Raw genomic sequence first — 15,516 nt, forward strand, 5'->3', positions numbered from 1 at the left:
GGGAGCGTGGCGGGTGCAATAGTGGCGGGCGTAGTACGTAGCGCGGGCATAGTATTACTACGCAGCGGCAAGATACTACGTAGTATCCGAGAGAGTGTAGCGCCCCGCGGGGTTGCGTCCATTGATCCCCCGGTCTGTCTCCGTCGCTCGCGCTACGCCGTCTCTCTCCTTCCCCCGTTTCGCTCCGTCTCGACCCCTCTCGCGTTACCTCTTGCTCTCTAGCTTTCTCCCTTTGCTTCGCGTAGCCTCCCACCCCTCTCCTCCGCGCTTCGCGCGTTTTTCTCTTTCAATACGTCCCTCTCTCTCCCGCCATTTATACCCTGCCTTCTTTCTTTCCCTCGTTCGCTTCATATTTCTCTGCTCCTCCCCGAGGCTTCGTTCCTGTCTTGCCGCCCCCGCGTCCCTCCTCCCTCCTCTTCGCCCTTCTCGCTTCCTCCATTTACGCGTAATTCTCTCTCTGTCCTTGTCCCCCGACGCGGCTCTTCGTCCCACACGGCGCCGCGTTCTGCCCCGTTCACCAACGGCTCCGTTTCCGTTCGTATCGGCGGCGCACTCTTCCTCCCTCCGTTCTTCTTCTCGTACTCCTTCTCCTTCCTTCCCGTCCCGTTCTGTTCCGTTCCGTTCCATTCCATTCGGTTCTATTCCGTCTCGTTTCGTTTTTCCGTCGCACGGTTCCGCGACCGACGTTCGTCTTCTCTGACGGCGGTGGCGGTCGCCAGCCTCGGCAGCCCTCGCCAACCCTCTCGCCAACCCTCTCTCCGACCCTCTCCCTCCGACCCTCCCGCCGCCCCCTCGAGCGGCGTTCGATAGAGGCCGATGCCTTAAGCTCGAATCACGCCGAGTCAGCCGGATCCGGCGAACTTTCGCGGATCCCGTGGTTCGATCCGATGAAAATCCTACGAAATAGAGATCAAAGGCGCGGCTGGGAATGGAAAGAAAGAAAACGCGGCCATCCCGGGGGTGGCCGAGCGCTGGCTGACGCGCGCGCGCGCACGCCAGTGATGGCCTGGTATACACCCTAACTTCGCCCAAGAGCCGGCTCTACGAGTCTCTTGATATCCCGAGAGTGTTTTGTAATCCGAGTTGATAACGCCCGACGAGGAACGTCGCGCTGACTGTTCGAACTTATTTGCGGGAGATTTGCCCATTCGTGGCCCGGATGCGATGGAATACCCGGGGATCCTTAGCCCGGGTTTACCGACGCCCCTGCTCTTTAACGCGCTTACTTTCCTCTCCCGATCTTCCGGGATTCGATTTTAATCGAAGTTTTTACTAACCACCCCGATGCCGTTTGTCTTCGTTATGGGGCACGAGTAAAGCTTCGCGATTGTCGAAGGTGTTATCTTGACGCTTCCATTGACACAGTGGTCAGCGGGAAATTTCAGACGTTTGTCTTACCTTATCCATTTTTTGAAAATTTCTGCAACCCCGTAAATAAATAGGGAACGTTGCGAAATAAAATGTGGTAAGGTATAATAACGTGATAGTTATTGACGAATACTTCGATATTTTATTTATTTATCTAAAAACGAAGAATAGTATTAATTTCCGTAAAGCGATTGCCCCCTTCCCCAGAAGTCGATATAAAAATAAGTATTATTGGGAATTAATTACCGCTATTAAAATTAATACAAAGAAGCTTTTACTTATCAGTCGATCTCCATTGGTATAAAAATTACAAAATAGTTTAATCCTCAAGCCTATATCGAAGGATTACACATACATTAAGTACGATAACCCATAGCAAATGGTTTTATCTCATGAATTTTTTGAAAATTTCTGCAACGCCATAAATAAATAGGGAACGTTGCGAAATTAAAAGTGATAAGGTATAATAACGTGATAGTTATTGACGAATACTTGGATATTTTATTTACTTATCTAAAAACGAAGAATAATATTAATTTCGGCGAAGCGAGTGCCCCCCAGTAGTCGATGTAAAAATAAGTATTATTGGAAATTAATTACCGCTATTAAAATTAATATAAGGAAGCTTTTATTCTATTGTTACAAAAATTAGAAACAAGTTTAACGTCAAGCCTATATCGAAAAATTACGCGTAAGTTGTCTACGATAACCCATAACAAATGGATAAATTGCATATAGTTATTTTTCCCCCGGTTACAATAAAATAACCAACGAGACTAGATTAAAATCCAAACCGTTCGCTAATTATAACCTACACGATCCTTCCATCGAAGCACTCTCGCGTACGCTATCCTGATTTTCGAATAGGGTGGAATAATCATTATCGGGAGGGTGACTGGTCGGGGTGACGGCCAGAGGCGTTGCTCGGGAGTTCACTGCCACCGTAGGTCCGTCTGTCAGTCCAGTGGCAGCCAAAACAACGATAAGTATCGTAGATTAGAAATCCTCCTCTGTAGGATCCTTCCGCGGTTATTTGCTCGCGAGCAGCTCGAGCGTGCCGCGATTTCCGCGAATCTCGGGGAAACGCTCGATATAACGTACGTACGCGTCTTCAACTTTTCCTCGTTTATGCTCGTCCGTCCGTTGCCGCGGGAGATATAGGACGAGCGTTAACGCTCGCGGGCCTGGCAAGCGAAGCAGAGACGAGATTAGCTCGTTCGCGGTAAACCGAGCCGGCTGCCGACTTTTCCGACCGATAGCACCGTGGAAATTTTCCCAATCGATCGTGCAACGACCACGACCACGTCCCATGACTCGAAACCTTTCGATTCCAGCAATGGCGACGGCGGGGTTCGTGCCGCGACTCGCAGTCGTAAAGTTCAAGGCGAGTTGCCGCGCGAATACGTTCAACTCGGCCCGGTGCATCGTCGGATACGCGATAGGTGTACACGCTAGCTCGCGGTGCCAGGCCGATGGATTTATTACGCGCCGTGAATCGCTCGCGACGTAACGCGACGGAAATATCGCCGATTCCGAGGATCGGTCACGGCCTCCAGCAGTTCGCGCGTCTTACCCGCGCTGCATCGAGGGAGATGCTCGATCCTCATCGATACTAAAGATCCAACATCTTCTTGCGAAGATTCGTCGTAAAACCTCACAGGGGGATCCCCGCGTATTAATTTCCGCTTTCCCGCGCGATCGGCGCGCACCCTGTCACCCCTTAGCGGTCACGCGGTATCGCGGTAGCGGTGCTGGGAAAAAGGCAATTAAAAAGTTGCCGTCTCGCGAATAGCCGGTGACTTAAATCGGCGAGTTTACTTTGATAAGTCTACTGTTTCGAGACGCAGCCACCGCGCCAAGAGTTGTGTAATTTATACCTTCCTTAATGGAGACAAGTCATCGCGATTCGCGGACAAAAACTTTGGCGTCTTTCTGCCTCTCCTGCCGTTCTTATTGCCCCGGCTCGAGGCACGGCTACACCTCATTGAAAAAGCACTAAGGCAATTAAGCACAGCTTCGTCCCGGCAAATAATTCCACCGAAACGCTCGTAATTTCGCGCCGGCCAACGACGACTGCTAGCATTCGGCGCGCGCCGCTCGCTGTATTTTTCCCCGCTGGATCACGCGTCGCGTCACGGAAACGCCGTTGTTTATCGCGTTGTTCGTCATCCGTGTTATTAATTCCTCGCGTTTCGTTCCGCGTTACCGTAAATTGCGAATATAATATACGCGCCGGACGCGACCGTTCCTCACCGCGCGATAACGCGAGCGATACGGTGACGCTGCCAGCCATCGAGAGAACCCAGTGCTATGGCAAGCTCGCAAGAAGTCAGTCGGCTCATGAATAATTGTGTCTCCGACTCTTCCAGGGTTTAACAGGATTTTCCAACGCCGAAATAGCCCAATGCGTGGAATTTTTATCACCGGAAAAAGGTGTAAACAATATTCCTCCAATAATTTCCAGCGGCTCCGCTTTGGGAATTTTTCGTGGAAAAACCGTGAGACTTTTCGACACGCGGGGTCCGTGATTTTATCCCGCTATGTTTAACGAATACACGGAATTTTTTTTTATTCGAAATAATGAAAATTACGGGAATGGTGTAATGAAACGTGCGAGCAGGTTTAAAAACCGGCTTACAGAAACCGGGGCAAATCCGGATTTTGGGCTGGATTAATAAAAGATCCTGTGTCGTCAAGGATTAACACCGACGAACCGGTACTCGAGATTTCGAGAATTTGTTCAGAATAAATCACGTAGATTTAGTCATCCAGTTGAAGAAAATGTACCATTATAAGAGCAACTAATCGATAGTTTTCGAGATGTTTATGATTAAAGGTTTATTCCAGACTTTCGTCTTGTCCACTCGATTTCGTGTCTTTTATAACCCGGTTCCACTTAGGGTCCTTAAGCCTACGGTACTGCGTCAAACTTGAATTAATCGGTCGAAGATGGAGTAAATAGTGAGACGAATTGGGAAAGAATGGGATTATTATCTTCATTATCTTGCCTATGGTGATTAAAAATGGTGATTAAAATGACGCAACGGAAACAAAAAGGTATGTTGAAGTATGTTCATATTTGGATAAAAATGAATTTTCCTTTTAATAATTGTTATTCACGCATTATTAATACTTAGGCACCTAATCTGGTCAGTAATTCTTGACATACCTGGCTGACACGTTAACGCTAAACCTATCACAGACTAAAGAACCGTTCCCAAATTTTTGATTAAAAATTCTGCGTTTAGTTACTATATTCGACTTCTTGATATTTCTCCTAACGTAAGTATTATCAATTTTTCAATACCTTCTATTCTGTTCAAGCTCTTCCTCTTTCATTTTCCCATCTATTGGTCGTTTCATCGTGGTAGGCTTAGCGATCACATCTGATCACCTGATAATCCAACGCTGCAAATTCTTCTCCTAACAATCTCTACATCTAACCTAACCTAACCTTCCCCAACACGTTGACTGTCACGCATTTTGCACACGATACTCTCAATCCGCGATAAAATTCCATTATTCTTAGAACACGATGAATTATTAAACAATATAATAAAAAGAGAAAGAGAAAATAGCACACTATCCACATCGCGTTATTTTCTATTTATTTACGTCGTTCAAATTTTCAAAAAGCAAACAAACTCCGGTCACTGGTGCCCACCACTGTGGTACAGTCATCGTGTTAATATTCCCATCAAAAAGAGAAAAAAAAAAAAAAAAAAAATTGGAGGAATAAAGAGTGACCATCGTGACAGTCAACGTGCTAATATCCCCATAAAAAAAAAAATCGAGGAGAAAAAAAAAAAATTCTACCCTATTTGCAGAATCTACGAAAAATCCCGGTAGTCCCGTTACAAAGCTGCGAATAAAGTTCGGACTTCAATGGGAGCTAAGTCCAGTGGACGCGATTGATTTCTCGGATTGCAATTTTCAAGGGGGAGAGAGGGGGAACGCGGTGCCCGTTGTTTCCGGCCGCGACGCGCGCATCTCGCGGCCGTGCGTGCACGCACGCACGCACCGGTCCGTGTTACACGCGTCGCGTACGCAGTTTGCGCGCAGTGAAATGGAGCCGCATTGGAAAGTAGCACGGCTGTGTTTACAAACAGTAAAGAGCCGGGGCACCGGAAAGGGGAGAGCCGAGGGGAGTGCAAAAGCCCGCCGGGTTCTACGGCCTACGCACAGCCGTGTCGTTTATTGTCCCGTTCTTCGTCGAGCCACGTCGAAAACCCCCTACACCCACCCCCGCGACGCCCCGTCACCGCCAATTTCGAATTTTCCAGCCTCTCTCCGAGTTTTCCTCGAAACGCTGCAGGTCCCGTCCGCCATTTTTCCGTTAATTATATCGGTTAATAGACGATCTGCAAATCGCGAGTTGCGAATTTCTATGATTCTAATGGTTTGTTTAATTTTACGTTTTATTGTTGTTTTTGTTTTATTTCATTTTAATACCGGTACTTGAATTTCCTGTCTTTATTTGGAACTATGTATATTAAAATTCTTTTCTACGATAATTTGTTGACTAATAGTATTGCAAATTTTCGTAACACTAGTGGTTGCTTTAATTTTACGTTTTATTATTGTTTTTATTTTATTTTATTTTAATACCGGTACTTGAATTTCCTGTGTTCAATTCAAATTATGCACATTAAAATTCTTTTCCACGATAATTTGTTGACTAATAGTATTGGTAAATAGACGAGTTACGAATTTCCGTGACACTAATGGTTTCTTTAATTTTACGTTTTAGTATTATTTTTATTTTATTTTATTTTAAGACCGGTACTTGAATTTCCTGTCTTCGTTTCGAATTATATATATAGAAATTCTTTTCCACGATAATTTAGTGACTAATAGTATTGGTAAATAGACGAATTGCGAATTTCCGTGACATTAATCGTGTATATAATTTTACGTTTTATTATTGTTTTTGTCTTATTTTATTTTAATACCGGTACTTGAATTTCCTATCTTCGTTTCCAATTATATATATTGGAATTCTTTTCCACGATAATTTGTTGACTAATAGTACTGGTAAATGGACGAATTGCAAACTAGATTTCAGCTTTCTATCGTACAAATATCGTGTATAATTTTACGTTTACTTTTATTTTACTATTGTTAATTGAATTTTCCCTGCCTGTTTTAAACTTCTCATTGAACTCTACCTGAACGATATTTTTTAAACAATAATAACCTAATTATCGCCTAATTAGTAATAATAAAACATGCATTGGCAAATAAACATATTCCAAGTATAACAGATCCCCGTTGCATAAACATTTTCCATAATTATTTTATTTTACATTCACCTACAATTTTTGAAACCTGCCAATGCCAATTTGATTATTCCTACCTCACCGTTCCCTATTTCTATTTCTATTTATCTCTATCATCCTTCCTTATTACTATTACACCAGCAATTTACAATTTCTGCCTTCCGAAACCTTCTCCAGTTGCATTACTCAACCACACGATCCCCAGATCATAAACCCCCCGGAATAATACATTTTGCATAAACCGTAGAATTAAAATTCGACAATTTCCAAGCTTTTAACCTCCCCATCATAACGATATCACCCATCACGGACTACTGTCATCCGCATTAACAACGCAACCCACTCGAACGATAAAATCGCGGTAATATACAATAATAAACACGGGAACAAACACCATAGCGATGCATTGCGTACTCGGGGAATTTAAATAACGATAACAACGAGCACCGCGTATTACGTATGTACAACGCATCTACGTTTGGTCCTCCAACGACCGCCATAGCCGCATTCGGAAGCTGGCCACGGTCGAAAAGGGTTAACCCCTTGGCTACTGTGAGCGCCTATAGGCGCTTAGAAATTTTGCGTTTGTGACACGGAGGACGCCTATAGGCCCTTACAAATTTTGCGTTTGACACGGAGGACGCCTATGGGCCCTTAGAAATTTTACGTTTGTGACACGGAGGACGCCTATGGGCCCTTAGAAATTTTACGTTTGTGACACGAAGGGCGCCTATAGGTGCTTAGAAATTTTACGTTTGTGACACAGAGGACGCCTATGGGCGCTTAGAAATTTTACGTTTGTGACACGGAGGACGCCTATGGGCGCTTAGAAATTTTGCGTTTGTGACACGAAGGGCGCTTATAGGTGCTTAGAAATTTTACGTTTGTGACATGGAGGACGCGTATGGGTGCTTAGAAATTTTGCGTTTGTGACACGGAGGACGCCTATAGGGCCTTACAAATTTTGCGTTTGACACGGAGGACGCCTATGGGGCCTTAGAAATTTTACGTTTGTGACACGAAGGGCGCCTATAGGTGCTTAGAAATTTTACGTTTGTGACACGGAGGACGCCTATGGGCGCTTAGAAATTTTACGTTTGTGACACGGAGGACGCCTATGGGCGCTTAGAAATTTTGCGTTTGTGATAGGGAGAATACCTATGGGCGCTTGGAAATTTAGTATTCGTGGCACGGAGGCCGCCTATAGGCCCTTACAAATTTTGCGTTTGACACGGAGGACGCCTATGGGCCCTTAAAAATTTTGCGTTTGTGACACGGAGGGCGCCCATAGGCGCTTAGAAATTTTGCGTTTGTGATAGGGAGAATACCTATGGGCGCTTGGAAATTTAGTATTCGTGGCACGGAGGCCGCCTATAGGCCCTTACAAATTTTGCGTTTGTGACACGGAGGACGCCTATGGGCCCTTAGAAATTTTACCTTTGTGACACGGAGGACGCCTATGGGTGCTTAGAAATTTTGCGTTTGTGACACGGAGGACGCCTATGGGCGTTCGGTGTAGTTTGGCTTTCTGACACGGAGGGCGCTTGTTTTCACAAAAATGGCGCACATCGTAACTCAATTCCTACCGTATGGTATGGCCACTACGTATCAAAGTCTGCCATAGTCATGGGGTTAAACACGGGGAACGCGATAATTTAGCCTCTCTCGCATCACACTTGGCTCGCGTGTATTGGCTATCATTTCGCGCACCGCTGCATCCAGTCTTCGATTCGACAGGGAGGCCGGCAATTTGCGTAAAGCACGATTTTTATGCGACCAGGCATCCGGGCCGGCGTCGAAAAGTAATTCACCGTAAAATCGATGCTTTACGCCGCGTGTCCGCAAAGTATCGTTGACCTGCCGCGCTAATACAGCTTCTCTTATGCACCCTCTTAACAGCGCGTTTGAATTATTAAATCGACTTATGGCCTTGCCGCGTTCGGCTTAGATGTACACGGAAAACCAGTCTCGTCTGGCAGGCTAATCTACCGATTTGTTACCGATGCCTCAGACGCACCTGTGCACCGCGTTACCCATAACCGATAGAGAATGAACGAGACAGCCGCGGAAGATAGAAAGCGGACACACTCGCGCGCATTTTTCCTCAACCTCGTTTCGCGCTTATTCATCGAGATTAAGAACCGAAGCGCGTTGCAGCTTGCAATGTTGAATTTTAATTTGCCGAAGACTTACGCGCGAGTATTACTTACGCCCCCGGGGCAGCAATATCCGATCCGTCTGACGGAAAAAATCGACGCATTTTGCTCGCTGAGAAATCGTCCGTCTCTGCACCCACCATGCGATAGATCGACGTTAATCAACGGCGCGGGGCACGAAAGACTAGGATCTTATTGAAAAAAATCTCATTACCGTCTCGATTCTGCTGGTTCTCGCCTCGTCTCGCTCGGGATGTTTGTCGTTTGACGGTTGAACAGTCCTTTGACGAATTATGGTATTAATCCCTCATACCGTGAGTCCAGAACGTATCGGTGAGCTTCTCACAGGGAACCTGAGAAATATAAAATATTTAAGTTATTTTTGGTGCATGGCGGATAATTGAAATTAAATCATTTTTCCACGGCTCGAAAAATCTGTCTTAAATTGTACCAGTACCAATGTACACGAGTTACGTGAGGCATATCGACAAACCACGGGCGTGACACGTGGTGTTTGTATTTGGCCCGGTTGACGAACCACGTGCCAGGCCCGTGATAGTCAGTTTTGACCCGATCGATGTGCCACGGGCCAGGCTCGTGATAATCAGTTTTGGCTCGGAATCCTGACCACGAGCCTCACACGTGGTTGCAGGCCGAAGAATTAAAACACGGCTTATCGTTATTGAATTGTAGTGCAGGGGGGTGAAATGTGACGATAATTATGGGAGTATTTGAAAGAAATGATTTTGTGATAGGAATGAAACTATTTTTGATGACACAGCAAAGGATCGAATAGTTATATAGAGTTTGTAATTTGATAATTACATTAATTAATTTTGTCAATTAATAACGAAATTTTTAATATTTCGAAATGAAAGATGCATGCACTTAGGTCATTGCCATAATAATCGACATGAATAATATTGTGATGAATTTGTATTTGTATATTAAAATTCGCCGATCTATGGGTATAATTAAATTCTATAGAACGTTCGTAAAAATGAAAGATCTTCGTCTTTCTAGATTTCATTATTTTCTTGATTTTTAATTTTCCATTGTCTCGTCTCCTTGTTGAGAATATTTGTCATTTAACGGCGTTCGATGGGTTCTCCTTGGAGGCCCGGTGTGGTCGGTGGAATCGTTGAAATCTAATTAATAGTTCTATTGGATTCAAGATGCCAGTGGGTTAGTATCGTATTTTCTACAATTTAATTTGTTCTTTATTTTATTACCGCTCAATCGATACCTGAAGCCGTCCTTTGTGCAAGTATGCGGCCGTTTTTCGTTTACACACGTCGTTGCAAACAGGGGTGATTGTCCCTAGACCCTTTCTGTCAACCCTCCTGGACCATCTATCTGTCTGCCCTTTCATGTTCTATATATTGCATCCTCGATGTACCCGATTCCTGACCTCTCGTGAGGCTGCACCGTGCGTTCCCCTCTATCGTTTTAACGCTATTAGAAAAACTGCAATCCAGATAAATCTTAATTACGCAGTCATCCCCTTTGCATCGCGAATAATTCCAATCTTTTAATCTCCGAAGACTTTCCCGGTTATCCGATTAAAAATTTAACCCTTTAATGCAAGAATAAAATAAATTGCGGATGCATTTAAAAAATATAGCAAATTCTCGTTGTCTCGGAATATTTCGAGTTTCCATTCGAGATTTCAATTTTGAAAAATTTTCTATATTGTTTTATTTCGTTTATCGCGAAACTGGGCACACGAGGATTTATCTGAAGAAAAATTTTGTGACACTATACTACTATATTACTATATACTATTATAAGTCTTCAACTCGAAAAGCTTCCCAAATTAAAAATTAAGCTCTTTGGCTCAGAAATATTGTAAATTTCTTGACATCTCGAAGACGTCGATTTACACGATATATATTTGATAATTAACAAAGTGTAATTCTTTGTACACCTGTCAAGGGGTTAGAAACGAAATATTTCCCTCACGAGGGGGTTTTCAAAAATTTTCCACGAATCTTCTACATTTCCAAATTCCACAATACACTCGTGCATGAAAGTGTCCAAACATTTACAGCGCTGTTTTTAAAATGCGATATACGCGTGTTACGCTAAAAATATTTGAAACACTGGCCGAATATGACAGTGCCTTGACGTTATAACTATGCAGTACACAAGAGGCTGCAAAAAGTTCGGCCATCTTCAATACGCATGGCCGCCATTTTGTACATCTAACTAGATAAGCAAAACCGAGAGAAAATATAGACTCGGAAGAACCCCTCTTCGAATGGTTAAAATATAAAAATTTCAAAATTTTTTTCCACACGTGTATAGCTAAAAGACCACAATTTCATGCTGTATCAACAACCATAAGCTGATCGTTATAGTTACAAAGATATAGCACAGCCAAGTTTGCCAATTTCATCAGAAAACGTGGTCACTGTGAAACAGACATTTTTCCCCATTTTCAAAATTCCTAAAAAAATTTTGGATAACTTATGGCAATCCTCGTGTGTACCGTAAGTTACTTCACACTTATGAGAACATACAGTAAAAATTTTACGGATTTTCATCGACCATAGCCCGCTCGCGGAGCCAAAGTCTTCATCCCTGGAAATTCCTCGCACGACGCGGATAATCTGTAAGAATCGCGCGGCGCGAACGGGAAACCGACTGTTGGGACTGAGAGAGGGTGGCGGGAAGCGACGGCAGGCCGAGAGAGAAAAGTTTGGAACACGGCGGAGTGTTCTTCCATGTTACAGAAACCAGATCCCAGAAGAAAGAGTTTCCGCGCGGCTCGGCGCGAAAAGAAGCGGGGTAGTAACGGGTGCAATGTAAGAACGTGTAACGGTGATCCCCGGGAAAAGTGGCCGGTGAACTGCTAATTAACGGCGCGTACGAGCCGGCCGAAGAACAGAGGGAAATTCCGCAGGCGGAAAGTTTCGGCCGCGGCGCGATTTATGAAAACTGCTCCTAATAACGCGAACGCGAGAGGCCGCCGCGAGGCGGTGAAGTTTCGTCGCTGCCGTAAGCCGAATGAATAACCGCCATAAATATCGCGGAATTCCAGCCGGGTCGCGGCCGGAAAGCTTCGATTTATCGCCCCGCGCGTGTCGTCGACTCACTTTCCCCGCGTTTTTAATCGTTGTCCCTTAGCGAATCGATATATCACGCGAACGGGCGTGGCGGAAATGCACACGCACCTTAAAACTCGGCTTTGATCCCGCGGATCGTTGAAATTCCGCTTTGGACCGAGCTTATCCACGCGAACGAAGCTTCTAGATCATTTTGTAATACACGGGAGAGTACGTTTAGTATGTTCGATAGCTGAAATATATATATTTTAGACGATATAGTACAGGTAGCAAGGAGAAAATGACGAAGGAAGATGATAGGGGAGATATGGGCCGTGGTGGCGCTAGTGAGTTAAATGCAAGGCAGCCGTAGGCACGACGAAAAGTGCGTCGACGTTGTATTCTAACTTTTTATTCTTTTAATCAATAGTATTGTCGATTAGTATTATATATACTATATTTACAATAAATATTTGTTAGTAATCACACTTTAGGTTCCTGATATATTTTATACGGATGGTGAGAAATCACGTATACAGTGATAACGATAAGAGAAAATAGTACGTATTTGCATAGATTATAACTAAAAGAATGTGATTTGACAATGTTAACTATTCGGCCTCGATTTAGGGTTTGATTTGGATTAGGTATTTCCAGATATCCAGAGCAGAGGCTCGCAAAATTTAATCCTGTATCACGTCATCGATTCCAACAAGATTTATTACAGTTACGAACCGTGGTGGCGTTAGTGAGTTAAATGCAAGGCAGCCGTAGGGACGACGGAAAGTGCGTCGACGTTGAATTCTAACTTCTTATTCTTTTAATCAATAGTATTGTCGATTAGTATTATATATACTATATTTACGATAAATATTTGTTAATAAACACACCTTAGGTTTTTAATACACTTTATTAGAGAATATACATTATACGGATGGTGTGAAATCGTGTATGCAGTGATAACGATAAGAGAAAATAGTACGTATTTGCATAGATTATAACTATAAGAATGTGACTTGACAATGTTAACTATTCGATCTCGATTTAGGGTTAGATTTGGATTAGATATTTCCAGATATCCAGAGCAGAGGCTCGCAAAATTTAATCCTGTATCAAGTCATCGATTCGAATAATATTTGTTACAGTTACGAGCCGTGGTGGCGCTAGTGAGTTAAATAGAAACTCGTCTCGAGACTGTCAAAAGATACTACTTAAAAATCTCCGTCTTTGTTTACAATTTTACAGCGGGGGTGGTTTTTCGCAAGAACCCAGAACATCCGAACATCCGAACTCACTGCCATAATCAAAACCGATGCATAAAATTACACAACCCTTGAAGCCCCCTAGGTAAAATTGTCCTTAAAAATTCGTGTCCTTATATTTTTCCGAGTCAAATATATTTCTCCAACAATTTTTCCACTTATAGAAACCATACCATCCCATTGAAATGTCAAATTAAAAAAATTCGAAGAAAATGATTTTACGAAATTCCTCGACTATAGAAATCGAGTTTCTTGGCGATACAATTTCGTCACGTATACTGGAAGTTCCCGAAACACGAAATTTGCCGGATTTCAGAGCTGGGACTGCTTCTTATGGGAAATTCGTCCGTGCGCGCGCCCTTAATCGCACCGGTGGCGGGAACAGCGTGGCCCGAAGAGCGGCCATTGACTCGAAAACGCGAATAAATTCAAACGTATTGCGGCGTATTCGAAGTCGAATAAAGAGGGGAAGGACGAACAGGTCTACAAAGGGGCTGGCTTTGCCCAGACGTACCTGTACGAATAAAAACTATCGACCGCGAAACAAGTTTCAACCCCTTTGCGGTTGCTCCGGTTAAACGTCCAGGAATATAAAGGGCAGCCGAACGAATTTTTAATGTAATCGAACGGAAATTTCGTTGTCCTACCGCAACCAGGAACACGGGGGGAAAAGCACACTCGAAACGAAACGCGAGATCCACCTTATTAATTAGATAACCGAGGTAATCACACGTTCAAGCAATTAACTCCACTTTTCCAATTTTTAAACATTATTCCTAAATAATTTCTCGCGTTTAAAACGAATCTATATTTTTTTTTACAAGCGAGTAGATCAATTTTCTATTTAACATAGTCGTAGAACTTTATGATAATTATGATACTACCTAAGTGAAAAATCTGGAAAAAATAATTTTCCCATTTACATCACACCGGAAAATTCTTTTTAACAAAATATTTAAAAATTGAATATAATAATTAATATATTAATTTATAATACACTTAAGCTTCGAGGTTTTTAATATTTCGTTGTTCCGTGGAGATTTAACGAGTAGATCAATTTTCTATTTAGCATAATTGTAGAACTTTATGATAATTATGATACTACTCAAGTGAAAAGTCTGTAAGAAATAATTTTTCCATTTACATCACACAGGAAAATTCTTTTTGGCAAAATATTTAAAAATTGAGTATCATAATTAATCTATTAATTTATAATTTGTTCCATGGAGATAATCAATTTGAGAAGTGAGTAGATTAATTTTCTATTTAGCATAATCGTGGAATTTTATGGTGACTATGATACTACCTGAGTGAAAAATCTTGAAGAAATAATTTTCCCATTTACATCACACAGGAAAATTCTTTTTGACAAAATATTAAAAAATTAAATGTCATAATGAATCCATTAATTTATAATACACCTAAGCTGCGAGATTTTTAATATTTTGAAACAGTACATGCTCGATTTCACTATCACAATCACCAGTACACGTATCTACGAATCATCCACAAGGACAAAGACGAAAATATAATCCCCACTTTTCCAATTTTCTTAAATTTTCTCATCAAAGATTAATCATCCCTCGATCAATTATTATACATATACTCGAAATAAATCCCCATTTCCTTGGAATTAATTAATTTACACTAGCACATATCGCCCCAAAATAGAAGAATCCGAAGAAACAAAGGGTAATTTCGAAAACATACGATTATTATTCTCCTGACAAAAACATAATCCCCACCTTTCCAATTTTCTCAAATTATCTCATTAAATATTTATCATCCCTCGATCGTTCAATTAATGCACATATACTCGAAATTAGTCCTCATTTTCTTCAAATTAGTTAATTTACACTAACGCACATCACCCCAAACTAGAAAAATCCGAAGAAACAAAGGGTAATTTCGAAAACATACGTTTATTATTCTCCCGGAGTAGAGATTTCTCGCAATTACCCTGCCAGCCCGGGGAAGCCGGCTCGAAAATCCTGTCCCAGAATTCACACACGCGGAGTCCTTGTCCCCGAAACAAGGTCGAGGACCGCGCCTTGGAAAAGGAGGGCTGGAAAGGCATGAATATAGATGGAAGACTAGATTAATCCCCCGTATCACCCGGCATCTCGCCACGCGCCCTTGCTGTCCCCCAAAAGAGAGGAAAAAAGAAAAGGAAGGAAAAAAAAATATTCTCCCGTGACTTTCAACTCAGCGTTCCCTTACCTCCCGTTAATCGGCCGCTCGCTGGAAATGCGGCGTGCCTGAAAGGGCCATTGGCTCTGCTGGCAGGGCGAAGGGAGGCGCAGCTCGCTGGTAAATCTAAACATATTGCGTTAGGGAAGAGAGAAAGCGCGAGAAAGAGAAAGAGAGAGAGAGAGAGAGGGAGAGTGCGGGCGTGGTGGAAGGG

This window comes from Eufriesea mexicana, unplaced genomic scaffold, assembly GCF_001483705.2.
Source record: "Eufriesea mexicana isolate 0111107269 unplaced genomic scaffold, ASM148370v2 scaffold1623, whole genome shotgun sequence".
NCBI classification, from domain to species: Eukaryota; Metazoa; Arthropoda; class Insecta; order Hymenoptera; family Apidae; genus Eufriesea; species Eufriesea mexicana.